A 17,117-nucleotide genomic window follows, 5' to 3' on the forward strand; every position below is an offset into this window, starting at 1 on the left:
GCGTCGTTTAATCAACGCCGAAACCTTCAGCTCCCTGGTATGCACATTGAGCAGCTCCGCGCCGACCGAGCTGGCATGCGCCGTCCCGGCGGCGAACGAGTTTGCTCGCCTGCTCACGGAGTTCCCGGCCCTCACGTGGCCGACGTTTTCGGCCGTCGCAGTACGGCATGGGATCGAGCATCACATACCAACCACGGGCCCGCCGGTCTACGCCAGGGCCCGCCGCCTCGACCCAGCCAAGCTCGCCGTGGCGAAGGCCGAATTCGACGCGTTGGAGCACCTCGGCATCGTGCGGCGCTCCGATAGCGCGTGGGCCTCGCCACTGCACATCGTGCCAAAGCCGGGGGGTGGATGGCGCCCGTGTGGCGACTACCGCCGTCTCAATGACGCTACCACCCCCGACAGGTACCCGATCCCGCATATCCAAGACTTCTCCGCCCGTCTGGCGGGACGGGTCATTTTTTCGAAAATTGATCTCATACGGGGATATCACCAGGTACCTGTCAGGGCGGCCGACGTCCCTAAAACGGCAGTCATCACGCCGTTCGGCTTATTCGAATTCTTGCGGATGCCATTTGGTCTCAAGAACGCGGCTCAGGCGTTCCAGCGCTTGATGGACGGCGTGCTGCGTGACCTGCCGTTCCTTTTCGTTTACCTGGACGACATCCTCGTCGCCAGCACGTCCCGGGCCGAGCACCTCCTCCACCTCCGAACACTGTTCGGGCGCCTCAGCGAGCACGGCCTCATCGTCAACCCAGCCAAATGCCACTTCGGCACGACGGCCGTTGATTTTTTGGGCCACCACATCACCAAGAACGGGGCCGTGCCGCTGCCAACCAAGGTCGAGGCCATCACCACGTTCCCGCGTCCCCGCACCATAAAGGCCCTGCAGGAATTCCTGGGAATGGTGAATTTTTATCACCGCTTCGTGCCCCGCGCTGCTCAACTCATGCGGCCCCTCTACGAAGCCCTCCGGGGCAAGCCGGCCAAGCACGACATCGCCTGGTCCGCAGCAATGGATGCGGCCTTCCAAAGCTCAAAGCGGGCCCTCGCCGACGCAACACTGCTTGCTCACCCGGTGCTCAACGCTCCCATCGCCCTCACCACGGATGCCTCCGACTACGCGGTGGGTGCCGTACATGAGCAATGGGTGAACGGGGTTTGGCAGCCACTCGCTTTTTTCAGCCGGCAGCTCCGGCCGAACGAGCTCAAATACAGCACGTTTGACCGGGAGCTCCTCGGTCTACACCTGGCCGTCTGCCATTTCCGCCACCTCCTGGAGGGCCGACCTTTCACGGCGTTCGTCGACCACAAGCCATTGGTTTACGCCATGGCCAAGGTCACGGAGCCTTGGTCGGCCCACCAACAGCGCCACCTCTCCGCCGTGTCTGAGTTTACCACGGACATCCGGCACGTCACCGGCAAAAACAACGCCGTGGCCGACTGTCTTTCCCGGGCTAGCGCGAACGCGGTCCACCTGGGCGTGGACTTTGCGCTTATGGCGGCGGACCAAACCACCGACACCACAGTGCAAGCCCTCCGGGCGGTGGACACGGGCCTCCGCCTGGCCGACATCCCCTTCGCGGACACTGTCCTGCTCTGCGACGTCTCCCAAGGCCAGCCTCGCCCCATCGTGCCCGTCACCTGGCAACGCCGCATCTTCGCCTCCCTCCACGGCCTTTCCCACCCGGGCCAGAAAGCTTCCCAGAAGCTGGTGTCGGCGCGATTCGTCTGGCACGGCCTTCGTCGGGACGTCCGCGATTGGACCAGCACCTGCACGGCCTGCCAACGGGCCAAGGTCCACCGACACACCCAGGCCCCGCTGGCACCTTTCACCGTGCCCGAACGACGTTTCGACCACGTCAACGTGGATCTGGTGGGCCCCCTCCCCCCGTCACGGGGGTTCACACACCTGCTCACCATGGTGGACAGGACCACCAGGTGGCCGGAGGCCGTTCCCCTCGTCTCCACCACCACCGCCGACGTGGCGCAGGCTTTCATCGCCACCTGGGTCGCCCGCTTCGGCGCACCGGCGGACATCTCATCAGACCGCGGACCACAGTTCACCTCCGAGCTGTGGGGCGCGGTCGCCCGCAACCTGGGGGTCAAGCTCCACCGTACTACGGCCTACCACCCCCAAGCAAACGGGTTGTGCGAGCGATTCCACCGCTCCATGAAGGCCGCGCTCATGGCCGGCCTTCAAGACGGCGGTTGGGCCGACCGGCTGCCGTGGGTCCTTTTGGGCCTCCGCACGGCCCCCAAGGAGGACCTCCAGGCATCCACCGCCGAGCTTGTCTATGGCCAGGCGCTACGCGTCCCGGGCGAATTCGTGCCCGACGCTACCAGTCCCTGGTCCGCAGCTCACCAGCGCTCGGACCTCCAGGAGGCCGCCCGACGGTTTGCCCCCGTGCCAACATCCCACCACGGTGACCCCCAGTCCTACGTCCCCCCAGCACTTCGCATAGCGGAGTATGTTTTTGTGCGTCACAACGCACATCGGGGGCCACTCCGGCCGCCGTACGATGGGCCCTTCCGGGTGCTGCGACGGGATGATAAGTCGTTCGTCATCGACATCGGCGGCAGGTCGGACCGGATTGCGGTGGACCGCCTCAAGCCGGCGCACGTGGACGTCGACCACCCACCACGGGTGGCCCTTCCGCCGCGGCGAGGCTGCCCCCCGTCCACGGTGCCCCCCACTCGGCCGCCCACCACCACACCGGACCCCCTCCCACGACCCGCCAGGGGTCGCTTCGGCCGGGTCATCAGGACCCCCCTCAAATTGACCCTGCCGGTGCAAGTCGATTCTGGGGGGACGTGTGTAGCGGCTACCGCTGGGTTTTCACAATCGCGTTGCACCTATCAAGGACGCGGAGCGATCACCATGCCGGGCTCGTCCAGGACGCCCGGGCAGGCTCGCCCTCAACTTGCCAGGCCACAGCCAGGACGCTGGGCCACGCCCCCTCTCGCCTTTCCTGGGCAAACGCTCCGGGATAATATGTATATATATTGCTGCCCGATAAACGGGCTTCTCAGAGTGCCTGAGTGTTTGGTTTGAATAAAGCAACTCGGATGAATTCCAGCTTTTTTGTCGCGTCCATTCTTCCGATCGACGTGGGAGCCCCAGCTCCTTCAATATCAACTTTATCTATCAATATTGTTGAAATGAAGATCAAATAGCTGTATGTTGAAATATGTTGAAAAAGTCAAAACTTAACATGGGGTGTACTTACTTTTTCACGTGACTGTATGTGTGTGTATATATGTGTGTATGTGTGTGTATGTATGTATGTATGTATGTATGTGTGTGTTTGTATATATGTGTGTATATATGTATACATGTGCATAGATATGTGTGGATGTATGTTTATGTGGGTGTGTGGTTGTGAATAAGAGAGAGACAGAATTGTGAGGAACAGAAATGAAAAAACGAGGTGTGTGTGTGTGCGTGTGTGTGTGTGTGTGTGTGTGTGTGTGTGTGTGTGGATATCATGCATTTAATTATGCCTTTTGACTTTTCTAATTAATGTTTGCTTCACAATTAAATGTAGAATTAGCTTTGCTTCAATACTTTTCCTTGTATGGCTTTCAATTCGTCTTTACAGCCAAACAGTTAAGGCATTGGAATGTGCCAATGGATACTGGAGTGAAATCATATTCGTACTAATGCTGAACCCAGGTGATGATCGTTGCTCGCTGACACCGCTAGGGGCGTGGCTATAAGACCCGCTGCGGTCGGTGCTCAGGGGGACTTCTCCTGTGACATGTTACATCTAGTGGACTCGCTAACGGTACGCCTGCATAGAATATTAAGCTTGCTTGCATTGAATGTTATGGATGGACCCATGTGATGCCAAACCTTATTCCTATTGCATTTCCTGTATTACAGAATGATGTCATGGTCTTAATGGAATTAAACCACCAGATGGACTAAAGTTGTGGACCCGACTGGTTTTTCACAACACTTAATTCCATTAATGATCTACCGACATGGCGGGCAACAAGACGCTGGTGGTCACACCATTCTGCGCCGACCCGCAAGCCTCGGATGGTGGATTGCAAATGAAGCACTGGCTCAAAACGTTGGAGAACCATTTCGCTGAGCCTGAGACCGAGCCGATGGCTGTCACGAAGCTAGCAACGCTTCACTCCAAAATCGACTACAAGGTGTACAATAGCATCGCACAATGTGCGACGTACGACCTCGCGATTGCGGAGCTCAAACGATTGTACATAAAGGAAAAGAGCCCGGTGTATGCTCGGCACTTGCTACTAATGCGACGCCAGCAACCCAATGAGCCGATGGATCACTATGCCCAGGAGCTCCGGCAACTCTTGCTGGACAGCACCCGGGAGTCACAGACTCACGAGCAGGCTCAGGATGACCTTCTCCTAGATGCCTATTTCGCTGGGGTTTCCTCTCAGGACCTAAGGCTCAAACTCCTGGAGAAGACCGACCTGACCTTCGCTGCGGCACTCGAGCAAGGAAAGGTACACACTGAAGCGTGGTTGCAGTCGAACGTCTATGATCGCACGCGCTTCTTGGCGGGAACCTCGCTCCACGCGCGGCCAGAGAGTGCTACCGCCGAGGGAGCGGAACTGCTCGCGGAACTCCAGGATGCTCCGGAGGACGATCCGGTCCTGATGGCTGCCGCAACGGCCAGACCCAAGGCCTTACGCAGAGCCACCTGCTATTTCTGTGGGGGACAACGTCATTCCCGGGCCGTGTGTCCGGCTCGGGACGCCATATGCCATTTGTGCTCACAAAAGGGGCACTACGCGAAAGTGTGCCGGAAAACCGCACGCGGCTCACGGCGCGCGCGACCTTGAATGGGCTCATTGCGGAGCCTACGAGCCGCGCTCGGAACACAGTGCCTTACCCGGCTTTGAAGGACAGGGCCCCTCTTCGCGGGCCCCTGGTCGCTCAATCGACCTTGGCGAGAGTCACCGAACAGCCACAACAGTCTCATCCTCAATCAGGCACTGCACATGCGTCCTTGACCAGACTCCGGGCCACGCGAGGGGCTTTGGAGCCTCGCCAAGCCCCAGCGGTATGTTCTCGTCATGTCTCTCAAGAGCGTACGGCGTCCACTGGCGGCGACACGAGTTCGGTACCAACTACGGTGGCCCTCACCCGTCAAACGGCGATTTCGAATACTACGGAGGCCGAAACCAGTCAAAATCGTCAAACGGCGATTTTGAATACTACGGAGGCCCATACACATCAAAAGGCGATTTTGAATCGCAAAACACCGGAATGCATGGGAAAGCTCTCTGATGGCTTTAACGGATTCCCCATGGACAACGAATACTCCGGCAACGACCGCAAAACTGCAGATTGCATGGGAACACACCCTGACAACTTATATGAGACTCCACGGGCACCCTTTGATGCCCGGAAAACTGCCGCTGGCATAGGATCCGCCCGCGAGGCTCGGCCGACCCACTGGGGAGGATCGGTCCCACTCCCAGCAGGCTCGTCCGGCCTGGCTCAAGCCCTTATTCCCCCCATGGTCGAAGGCCATTGTGTGCGGGCCTTGGTGGATACAGGGTCTACGGATAGTTTTATCGACCAGCAACTAGTGCACAGGCATGGTTGGCAGGTCTTGAGGTCTACGAAACGGATCTTCATGGCTTCCCAGGGACTTCGACTCAGCACGAAGGGGGAATGCCGATTGAAACTCGTGATAAAGGGACGGGTTTTCCCAGATGTACACCTTATGGTCTTACTTGCTTTATGTGCTGATATTCTGTTAGGACACGATTTTCTTCAGCGACATGGACGTCTGGAAATGGAGTTTGGTGGGCCTGACACGCTTGTTGTGGGGGCTGACGCGCTTGCTGTGTGTGCCCTAGCGAAAATGGAAATCCAGCCGCTTTCGCTGTTCCCCAATCTAACCTCCGACTGTACCCCTGTCGCGGTAAAATCACGGCGCTACTCTCGAGTAGACATGCAATTCATTGCGGACGAAACGGCTCAGCTCTTGAAAGACGGTATCATAGAACCTAGCCAGTCGCCGTGGCGAGCCCAGGTCTTGGTGGTGCGAAGCGATGCACACCGCAGACGCATGGTAATCGACTATTCCCAAACGATTAACCGCTTTACACAGCTGGATGCCTACCCCCTTCCGGGGATGGACGCGCTGGTGCGACAGGTGGCCCAGTACTCGGTCTACAGCACTCTCGATCTCCGTAGTGCGTACCATCAGATCCCCATGTCTAGGGCAGATCGTATCTATACCGCATTTGAGTCGGGGCAACGGTTGTACCAGTTTACTCGATTGCCTTTTGGGGTAACGAACGGGGTATCCTGTTTCCAGAGGGCCATGGCTGACCTCATTGCAAGGGAGAACTTAACCGATGTTTTCGCCTACCTAGACAATCTTACGGTTTGTGGGTATGACCAAGGGCACCATGATTCTAATCTGAAGCGCTTCCTCGAGGTCACGCAGAGGTATCACTTAACCATGAACGACGATAAGTGTCAATACTCTCTACGCAAGATAGATCTTCTGGGGTACATCGTGACCCATGGCTCTGTCACTCCGGATAAGGAGCGTCTGCGACCTTTGCTCGACATGGCCCCTCCCTGCGATCGGGTGTCCCTGAAGCGCGACCTCGGGCTATTCGCCCATTACTCCAAATGGGTCCAAAATTCCTCCGAGAAACTTTGCCCCCTTGTGGCCTGCGACACATTCCCTCTGCGTCCGGCCGCATTGGCGGCCTTTGGAGGACTTAAGGCCGACATCGCCAGTGCCGCTGTGGCGACGATCGACGAGAGCGGATCTTTCGTCCTCGAAAGTGATGCCTCGGATCAGGCCATCGCGGCGACCCTCTCCCAAGGAGGGCGTCCGGTGGCTTTCTTTTCACGGACTCTTACCTCCGCTGAGCGGAGACATTCGTCTGTCGAAAAGGAAGCGTATGCGATCGTCGAGTCTATTCGGCGATGGCACCCGTACTTACTCGGGCGATGTTTCCAAATCATCACGGACCAGCAAAGTGTTGCGTTCATGTACGACACATTACACGCCCAGCACATTAAGAATGAGAAAATCACTCGCTGGCGTATAGAGCTTGCCGACTTCTGCTACACTATCAAATACCGCCCGGGGAAGGATAACCAGGCCGCCGACGCCTTATCAAGACCGGCTACGTGCGTGGGTATTGCCACTTTGGAGGGCCTACGCATGCTGCATGCCACTGCAGGGCATCCGGGCGTAACGCGTTTCGCTCATTTTGTGCGGCGTGGCAATCTACCATACTCGATTGACGATATCCGCCGTATCTGTCGCGACTGCGCTATATGCGTGTAAATCAAACCGCGTTTATATAACCCACCCATGGGGACTCTGGTTAGGGCTACGAGGCCGTGGGAACGTTTGGCGATGGATTTCAAGGGCCCATTGCCGGTGTCGAGTAACTCTCGCTATCTGCTCACTATCGTCGATGAGTACTCGCGATTCCCCTTCGCTTATACGTGCGTGGACATGACTGCTGCCACGGTAATGCGATGCTTACAGAACTTGTTCTCTATGTTCGGGTACCCGGCCTATGTGCATATCGACCGGGGTACGGTCTTCTTATCTCAGGAGGTGCGAGGCTATCTGCTCCAAAATAACATCGCTTCTAGTTACACCACGCCATACAGACCCCAGGCAAATGGGCAGATCGAACGCTTCAACGGGATTATATGGAGGGCCGTCATGCTCAACCTCTGGACCCTCGGCCGGGGCCTCGATAAATGGGCTTGGTCGCTACCTGCGGCGTTGAACTCGATCAGGGCTCTACTGTGTACGGCCACCAACCAGACTCCCCACGAGTGACTTTTCCATCACCCCAGGAGCACGGGGGGTATACGGTCTTTACCCAGTTGGCTCGCTGAGCCCAGGCCGGCCTACCTCAAACGGGCGGTTCGCACGAGCAGGTACGACCCCTTCGTGGACAAAGTGCAGATACTCCAGGCTAATCCTGAGCATGCTCGTGTGATGACGGCTGATGGACGTGAGACCACTGTCTCCGTATGTCATCTTGCCCCATGTGGGATCGCCGACCCTTGTAGGGAATCGGACGAACCGATCGAACCAATCTATGAGACTATGGACTCTTCCGACGCTCCTGTCGCTGAAAGTCTGCCGACCCTCCCCTCGCCGCATCTACCCGTGCCTGAAGGCTTGGCGGTACCCCCTTCGTCACCTGACTCCGGTAGCTCCTCCGACGCCGGGGTCTCTGGGATACGTGATGCCATACCCGGGGAATTTCGGACGCGTGCTGGCAGAGAAATTCGCCGCCCGGACCGGTACGGTTGGGTCGACTGATACCATGTTCCACACCCTGTTAATGCTGACGCTCGCTCGATTCTAGCCGCTCTGCAGTATAATTCTAACGGTGGGGAGAATGTAGTGAAATCGTATTCGTACTAATGCTGAACCCAGGTGATGATCGTTGCTCGCTGACACCGCTAGGGGCGCGGCTATAAGACCTGCTGCGGTCGGTGCTCAGGGGGACTTCTCCTGTGACATGTTACATCTAGTGGACTCGCTAACGGTACGCCTGCATAGAATATTAAGCTTGCTTGCATTGAATGTTATGGATGGACCCATGTGATGCCAAACCTTATTCCTATTGCATTTCCTGTATTACAGAATGATGTCATGGTCTTAATGGAATTAAACCACCAGATGGAATAAAGTTGTGGACCCGACTGGTTTTTCACAACAGATACACTTACAGAGTTTGTGCCTCGGTAAAACTGCACTCGGTGGAAAACAGATTTCGCAATCCCTGTGTCATTGTAAAATCTAGGCTTCTGCAAAGGCCTGGGAAATATCCTCACAGTAGATAAGAACTAACTCAGAGAACTTGGGAATGCTACAACGTCTCTCCTGCACTTTCCCTTGGCTCAGTGTGCCAAACAAATAGGACAAGGGTATGGGCTGTTTGTCCACTTTCCCTCTCTTTTTGTGGTGTGAGAATGCTGAACTTGCAGAATTAGCGGAGATTTGTATCTCACTTTGGATGTATATAAGAAACGCCTTGCCGAGTTACTTTCGGAGAGTGTCTTGCACCTTCTCTGCTTGTTTTGAGTTTGTTGTGTCTTGATCTCTCTCCACAGCTGTGATTGGTCTTTCAATAAAACGCTTGTTACTCTTTGATTGTTGTGGAACCTGGTTCAATTCCCGACATATATATATATATATATATATATACATATATGTCGGTCACATGATTTTATTGTTGCATAAACCTTTTGTTATAGGCTTAAGTATAATCGTTATTTTGTAGTTAATAAGAGATGCTTGCTTCACCATTTATATTCCAATGAGAACGCTCGCTTTCTCCTTCGTGCTGGAGTCGAGCCTGTTACTTCTCACTCTTGCTTTGAACATGTTTTACGATCTAACCACGGCCAGGAATGTAAACTAATCAAAGGCCGGCTACTCCAATGTGTGAAATATAACCTCCGGCCATCCCTTTGAGTTTGGAGAAAACATCTGCTCCGTGAGATAAGACTCTTAAGCTCCATTCCCTCAGGAAGGGACGTCGGTGGGAGGAATTCAGCCCAGGAAGGGATGCCGGTGGGAGGGATTAAGCCCGCTGATTCTCTTTGTTTGAGCCTACTTTCAGCGGAGATCTTGTGGATATGCTTTCTTATATAAACGGACCTCGGTCCGCCTGTTCAGCAGGAGGGTCGACACCTAGCTAGTGACGCATGCTGTCCATTTGTTGGCTCTTCTCCGCAGCTGTGTACATGATGGATCAATAAATGCTTGTTACTCCTTTTCTTCGTTGTGGAAACCTGATTTGCTTCCCGACATTTCTGGTACCAGGAGTGGGGTGCAGCGAGGCGGAGGCCAGAGGAGCGAGCTCCGCAAGACAGAGGGAGGTCGTTTGGGGCCAGGCGCCGGCACGCTGATTTGTTTTAAGGTGATCATCTTATATCAAAGGGTTATATAATTCCAAATTCGAACCTCTCTCCCTCTGGCGGGTTTCGTCCGCTCCTTCGTCATCCGCCCCTGCCTGCACCTCGAACAATTGTAAGTGGAGGCTGTTTTGGCTTTGGAGTAACGGGCTGATTATTGATCCACAGGGGATAACGTTAAAGGATAGATCTATAAAAGGGTAACGCTACGGGTAACATTACAGTTAGCAAAGAGAGGGGGAATGTGAGGTCAGGCAGCCATAAGGCTGCGCCGATGACCAAGAACTTTCCAGGAAGGATCAGCCCAGAGCAATAAGATGGGAAACAAACTAACGAAGGAGGGGGAGCCCCTCAAGGGTACCCCGGCATCTTTCATGTTTAAAAGGCATTACTATGGTAAGACCAGGAAAGGACTGGGCTGAGCTAACAAAGGAGTTGAATGAGCCATGGCCTGAGGAGGGATCGTTCGCGCTAGACAAATTGGAAGCGCTGTATGGAGCTCTAGATAAGCTAGAAAAGGAGAGGAGACACTTCCCACCCTATTATTGGAAAGTATACAGATGGTGGAAGGAGGAAGCAATGAAGCGACAGGCGGCCTCAAGACAGGCTAGCTTGGCGGGGGAAGTACTGAAACTTCAGGGACAAAAGAAACAAGCAGATAAAGTTCAGGATAAAACAATTAGGGAATTAGTTAAGCAAGCAAATCAGTGGCTGATGCCGCTGGTCCAGGATCCGGACCAAGACCCCGCGGTAGGGGAGGTAGTTACCATGCCTCTACCCTCCCAAGACCTGAGCCCTGTCCCCGGGCCCCAGGCACCACCTTTCCCACCCCACCCCTGTCCCCCCAGGGCTTAGACCCCCAGAAAACTAGACCAGCCGCCCCCCAGGTTCACCTAAGCCCGGGTAACTCACTTAAAGGACGAGGGGCTAGCGGGGCGGACAGCGGAACGAACACCCCTGGGTTCGCACCTCCAGTAGGACTAGGAGGACTGTACCCCTTGTTGGTAGGGCTCACGGAATTGGAGGACCCACAGCCTACAGTCGGGATTTGTCCCCTAAAAACCATAGGTGTAAGAGCGGCGGGACCCGTTAACATCAGGGTACCCTGGAGAGAATCAGATTTGACGTCCATGCAAGAGCGGGTAAGAGCCTTGCTGGCCAATCAGCCCGGTCAAATACCTGAATTTATGCGAATGTGGATACAAAATTCAGGCGCAGATTGGCGGGACGTCTGCCATATGGGAAAAGCTGTATTGCCCGCACGGGTGTGGGACCAGGCCAAAATACACGCACGCTGGCCAAATGCGGCACCAACCCCGGCCCAAACCATCACCGATTGGAATGCCCTTGTTGACCTACTGCTGACTGGGGTATACACCGCACTGATGCCAGTCGCGGGGCCAGACTGGAAAAAAAAATATGGCCTGAAACAGAAACACGGCGAAGCAGCCATAGACTGGAGAGAAAGGGTAGAGAGGGCAGTGTTAAAGTGGGGAGGATTGGGCCAGGTGCGGGCGCAAGATCTCCCTTGCGCTGTAGTGAACAACTTTATGGTAGAAGGGATGAGACCGGCAATTAGGAAGCGCATCCAAACGGCTATAATTGGGTGGAGGAACACCCCAACCGACCAACTAGTCGAAGCGGCTGAACAATGTGGCGACGGCGACAATAAGAAGGCCGATGTAAAGGAAGACATTTTGCAAATGTTAGTCCAGGAAAAACGGGCCCAACTCAATCAAAATAAGAAGGGAAATCGAGATCATGTACGAGCCCAGAATCGGAACACCAAGGTAGATCCCAATGAAGAATGGGGCTGCGATAACGAAAACGAAAATGACGTTGACGACAACGACAGTGGACAAGTCGACATGCGGACACAGGGGCCCCCTCCCCAAAATTGGAACCCACAGGGGCCCCCTCCCCGAAATTGGAACACGCAGGGTCCCCCTCCCCAGAACTGGGCCATACAAAGGCCCCCTCCCCAGAACTGGTATCCACAGGGACCCCCTCCCCAAAACTATGGGCCTCCCCCAAATTGCTGGGCCCCAAACGGAACGAACGGGAATTGTCCGCCACAATGGGGACAGCAGAACCAACAGCCTGCGAGGCGTCCGAAACGACAGGGTCCGCGCAACAACAGCGGATACCCCGCACCCACCGCTCCACCGATTCCGCAAGGGGCATGCTTTCTTTGCGGACAGATGGGACATTGGAAACGTGATTGTCGAAAGTTCCACCAGGGACACCCACCACAGGGAAACCAAGTAGCCTATTGACGGGACGCTGGCGGGCCGCCCAAATAATGCCCCCTTCTGACTATGACACCGACTGAGGAGCGGATCCTGACACGAGACGTGGACAGACAACAACTGGATTTCCTTGTCGACACAGGGGCGACCCGCAGTACTATTAACAAAGGGCAATTACCATCCTTGCACCCCACAGATAAGAACGTTCAAATAATGGGCGTTTCGGGCTTGCCCCAAGCGCTTCCTATTTCAGAAGAGGTGAGAGTGGTGTGCGGCCCGCTGGAGGCTAGACACGCTTTCTTGATGACTACCACCGCCCCGACAAACTTGTTGGGACGGGATTTACTTTGCCATTTGGGCTGCCAAATTTCATGCACAGAGCAGGGAGTTTTTGTAGACGTCGCGGAATCCAAACGCGACCTGTTAATGGCGGCATTGTCCCGCCCCGGCCCCACCGCCTACTGGTGGAGCCTGGATGAAGGGGCTTTGGCCACTTGGACACACATCCTAGACACAGTGTGCTCGGAGTGCGACGGACTGCAAAATTGGCTGCGAGTACATCGAATTACAACAGACATAAAGGACAACCCTCCCCACTGCACGGCTTATTACGATGCCAGGGGCGATGACGACAAGTACCGAGAAAGGGTAAAGGGGTCGATAGGTAAGTGTTCGGACTTACGTTTGTCAAATATATGGATTGGACGGGAGGGAATAGGCATAGAGGTAACCCTATCTGCGGATCAGCTGGCATTGTCACAGTACCCCGCAGGGGTGGACGCCCATGTCACCCTCACCACCGCCAAAGGGTGGCCACCGGAAAGTGTAGGCTGGATGATGGGGCGCTTACAAGGAACTCCATGCGATGGCGAATATATGGTAGGCCATCGGACAGTGAAGTGGCTCGCCAATAATGAAGGGTATTTGATCACCCTTAGGAGTCAGAGCAGAGAAGGAAAATTCGAAGAGGCAGACTTGCCCCCAAAGGGCACCCATGTTGTGCGAGTGGTATCTAAGAGCTCGGGCGAGTCCAATGACCTTTTGAAGGAGGTTCCGGCCGACTTGTGGTCCCAACACGACAACGATGTCGGGTGAATTTGTGATGCCAAACCCCTGGTAATACCAGTACAACCAGGGATGCCCCTCCCAAACGTGAGACAATACAAATTGAGGCACGAGGCCGATGTGGGCATAGAGCCAGTGATTCAATCCTTGGTGAAACAGAAAATAATTGTGGAAACTAACAGCCAATGCAACACACCAATTTTGCCAGTAAAGAAACTGATGCAGGATAAATGGAGGTTCGTACAGGATCTGAGGGAAGTGAACAAATTCATACGGGGCATACACCCAGTGGTACCAAATGCGAAAGGCCTTATGACATCTATCCCACCGGACGCAACACATTTCACCGTTATTGATCTATGCTCTGCCTTTTTCTCTATACCTATTGACCCGAGTCACAATGCTTGTTCGCCTTCACCTATAGAGGGTGCCAGTTCACCTGGACGGTGTTACCCCAAGGGTTCTCCGACAGCCCCACCCTGTTCTCCCGAGCGTTGCACCGCGATTTGGCAGATGTGGAACTAAAAGGGGGATCCGTGTTGTTGCAATACATTGACAATTTGTTGATTTGTTCCCCTTCCAAGGAAGCTTGTGAGGAGGACTCCATGGCCCTGCTAAAGGCCTTGGCGGCCAAGGGCCACAAGGTGGGAGGGAGAAAACTCCAATTTGTACGGAAGGTAGTAACCTACTTGGGTCATGCTATTTCGCATGGGAAGCGAGAACTGCATGCCAAACGGGTGACTGCTATCATGGAAATGCCGCGGCCAATCACGCAACGGCAGATGTTGCGCTTCCTAGGTATGACGGGTTACTGCCGCTCTTGGATAATCGACTATGCACCACTCACTAAACCACTGTATGAAGCCACCAAAACAGAAGAACAGAATGACTTGGTTTGGACGGACGACTTGATGCGCTGTTTCGAGAGTCTGAAAAAGGCATTGGTTATGGCACCGACTTTAGGACTCCCCAATTATGCGAAACCATTCACCCTTTACACTCATGCAGTAGGGGGTTTTGCCCAGCCCGTATTGACATAGACTCATGGGGACAAGGAGCGACCGGTAGCCTACTTCAGCAAAAAGCTAGACCCGGTCGAGCAAGGGTTTCCGGTGTGCCTGCAAGCCATGGCAGCGGCTAGGTACGCAGTGGAAAGGACAGCGGACATCGTAATGGGACACCCGGTAACGTTACGAGTGCCACATTGCATCACTTCGCTGTTACTACAGCGGAACACACAACACTTGTCTTCCACCAGATTAATGCAATATGAAACCGCACTGATCACGGCCGCCAACGTCACCATTGAACGTTGCACTACAGTCAACCCGGCCTCACTGATGCCCACCCCAGAGGAGGGTGAACCCCACATATGTGTCGATGTAGTGCAGCAAGTCTCCACGGTACGTCCGGACTTAAAGGACGTTCCCCTCTACAACCCCGATTGTGTATACTATGTCGACCGATCAGCTAAACGTGGATGGGATGGCTCTTTGTTATCCGGGTATGCGGTGTGCACTGATAACGAGACAATGGAAAGCGGCCGCCTTCCACCCACCTTCTCTGCCCAGCAGGCGGAGCTGTGCGCCATAACTAGAGCATGTGACTTTGCGGCAGACCTCGCCGTCAACATTTATACAGATTTAGCCTACGCGCACGGGGTAGTCCACGACAAAGGGGCAATCTGGAAGATGCGAGGCTTCCTCACATCTGCAGGTTCGGTCATAAAGAACGGCGAATTGGTTGAAGGGCTACTCCGAAGCATTTTGCTTCCCCGCGCTATCGCGGTGATTAAATGTCGCGGCCACCAAAGGGCAGACTCTGACGTTGCTCGGGGCAACGCCAGAGCAGACACAGCGGCAGGAAAGGCAGCCAACCAACAAGTAGGACGGAACATGCCGATGGTAACGCGAGCAAAAGGGGCACTCGCACAGATTGGCAATGCACCAACCTCAGGACCAACCGCCACACCAACTAACGATGACGTTATAAAACTTCAAAACGCAGCAACAGCAGCCGAACACAATGACTGGATAAAACGAGGGGCCACGCGCCCCAGACCAGATGAGATGTGGACCCTTTATGGAAAACCAATAGCACCCAAGGAACTACTGCTTTGGCTGGCACGTATGGCACATCAAAATGGCCATGTGTGCCAGAGGGGGGTGATGGAACAGATAAACTACACTTGGGCGGTGCCACGGCTGTCACGAATCGCATCAGATGTGTGCCGGTCATGCGTGGTTTGCCAACAACACAATAGGGGGGCACCACCAAGGCACCCACATAACGCGGGCCATCCCCAACCAATCGGGCCTTTCTGTCATATCCAGTTTGATTTTATAAACATGGAACCGAGTTTGTCGTTCCGCCATGTTTTGGCAATCGTGGACAGGTTCACAAAATGGGTCGAGGCCTATCCATGCGTTAAGTCAGACGCCCCGACAGTAGCCAAGCGCCTCGTGCGGGATTTCATGTGCAGATTCGGCATTCCCCAGAAAATTTCGTCAGATCAAGGGGGCCACTTCACGGGAGAGGTGATAAAGGGTATCCTAAAGGCATTTGGCGTGAAACAATCCTTCCATTGCGTTTACCACCCACAATCAGCGGGACTTGTGGAACGCACTAACGGGACTCTGAAACTCAGGTTAGCAAAGATCTGTGCATATACAGGTTTGAAGTGGCCGGAAGCACTCCCGCTTGCGTTAATGAGTATTCGTTCCACCCCGGGTCGCACCATGGGTCTTTCCCCCCACAAGATATTGATGGGACGACCTATGAGTTTGCCCGTTTCGGCCCCGATGGACATGTCCAAACTTGATTTGCCTGTGATGGATGACATGCTTTTAAAGTCTTGCATAGGATTGTCCAACGTGGCGCGCAGCATCCACGCCCGAGTACGAGAGGCGTTGCCTGAACCAACAAGCCACGCCATCCACAACTTCCAAGCCAGCGATTACGTGCTCGTAAAGCACTTCACCTGCAAGAACGCCCTGGAACCAAGGTGGAAGGGACCAATCCAGGTATTGCTGACTACACCAACTTTTGCGAGGGCAAGACCTCCTGGATCCAAGCCACACACTGTAAGTTGGCCGTACAAGCACCAGACACTACACCACAGCAACCACAGTAACGATGGGTCTAATCACATGTATGATGCTATTGATAGCGGCAGCAGCTAGGGGGAGCTCCGATTACAATAAGTGCGAAAACAAAACACGACACCTCACCGTAACATGGGGACAAAGGGTATCGTTGCCATGTTTCGAGCAGAAAGTCCTGCACACAGATTGGGTAAGCGTAAGATGGTTAGCACTGTCGGCAGGGCCTGGACATATTGGCATCGTACTACGAAAACAACAAGAGTTCCGGGAGGACGGGCAAGCTAGCGTCAAGACTTTCGCCCGACCAGGATACAAGTGGGGGACCCCTGATTTTAAGCTACAAACACGCACATGCCGAGAGAAAGGCATGACTATGCAGATTCGGTGTAGCGTCTGGACTCCCTTCGTAGCTCGCGATGAAACCAATTACACACCATGCATCGAATACATACTCACACCGCACCCCCAGGACAAGGCCCCAAAGAAGGGTGAAAACACATATTGGAAGGTAGCAAGAGAGGTGGCGACAATTCAGAATAGGACTCACTGCTGGTCATGCATGCACTTTCCCCAAGCAGGCACCACTGGAATACAAATGATAGTGCTACCCCTGTCCCTCAATGATCTTTGCTCACAACCTATCGATTCCCCATGTTTAGTCACCACCCTGGAAATAGAGGGGTTTGGCAACGTTAAGAGTTGTAATCGGCAATTTAATTATTACCCTTCAATGATTGCCCATGTGGCCGAGAGGCCTGCCCCCGTCTGGGTCAAACCGCAGAA

At 54.6% G+C, this 17,117-nt stretch overlaps 1 long non-coding RNA gene across 1 annotated transcript; it reads left to right on the forward strand.

Moving 5' to 3' along the window:
- The first annotated feature begins 3,716 nt into the window (after positions 1-3,716).
- Positions 3,717-3,932, forward strand: LOC144892528 (uncharacterized). The gene is made up of 2 exons (XR_013623730.1): positions 3,717-3,788; positions 3,887-3,932. It is a non-coding gene; the product is annotated as an uncharacterized LOC144892528 (long non-coding RNA).
- The last annotated feature ends 13,185 nt before the right edge of the window (positions 3,933-17,117 follow it).

This window comes from Myxine glutinosa, chromosome 6 (assembly GCF_964187855.1).
Source record: "Myxine glutinosa chromosome 6, kmMyxGlut1.1, whole genome shotgun sequence".
In the NCBI taxonomy this organism is placed as follows: Eukaryota; Metazoa; Chordata; class Myxini; order Myxiniformes; family Myxinidae; genus Myxine; species Myxine glutinosa.